This window comes from Triticum dicoccoides, chromosome 2A (assembly GCF_002162155.2).
Source record: "Triticum dicoccoides isolate Atlit2015 ecotype Zavitan chromosome 2A, WEW_v2.0, whole genome shotgun sequence".
Classification (NCBI taxonomy): domain Eukaryota; kingdom Viridiplantae; phylum Streptophyta; class Magnoliopsida; order Poales; family Poaceae; genus Triticum; species Triticum dicoccoides.
The window spans coordinates 193,935,188-193,936,071 of NC_041382.1; positions in this window are offsets into that span (position 1 = coordinate 193,935,188).

Here is an 884-nt window from a genome sequence, read left to right on the forward strand (position 1 = left end):
GAAACTTTGACCAGGTTTATGCAAATATTATTTATATATACAATACCAAAGATACATCATTCGAAACTACATCTCATGATGAATCTAATGATATATGTTTGCCATTCTAGATGTAAATGTTTTTCTCCATGTACATGGTCAAACTTTATGATGTTTAACTTTTCAATAAATCTATATGCTGTGGACCGAAGAGAGTGCCTAAGTCGAGAGAGAACAAGTGCGTATGAAGGATAATGAGTGAGTGTGCAAAAAGAGTGTGTGTGTGTGAAAGAGAAAGGGACAACAAACGATAAACTAGAGAGAGAGAGAGAGTGTGTGTGTGTGTGCTCATTCCTTATGCAAACATATCACGCATGCATATACAAGATAGAAAAGCAAGGTGAGGAGATACACGAAGATAGATAGTGTGTGATTGTTTGCAACAGAGAGAGACACCCCTATAACACATGTCCAATAGAGGTCTGGCCAACAAGGGATAAAGGTCGAGAGGGACACATGGAGAAGATGGACGCATGAGGAGGGAGAGAGGGTGTGTTTCTGATAGAGAGATCCCCTCGAGATCGCGAGGGAACTATGTGGGTGAGAGATCGAGGGACGAGGTGTGTGTGCGATAGAAAGATGCCCCGAGAGAAATCGAGATAGACCAAGTAAGGGAAAGAGACAATGCACATGTTTTGTGATGGAGACTAAGAATTAGTCATATACATAGGGGGGACTGCGTGTGCCTGCAATTGAGTGAGAGACAATCATACTTAGCTAGGCATGAGATTGTGTGTGTGTGTGTGTGTCCGCGCGCGTGTTAGATGGAGAGATAACGAGGGGGAGAGAGAGAGAGTTTTAGATGGGTCTATCGAGTGCGAGTGAGATATGCATGTGTATGTTTG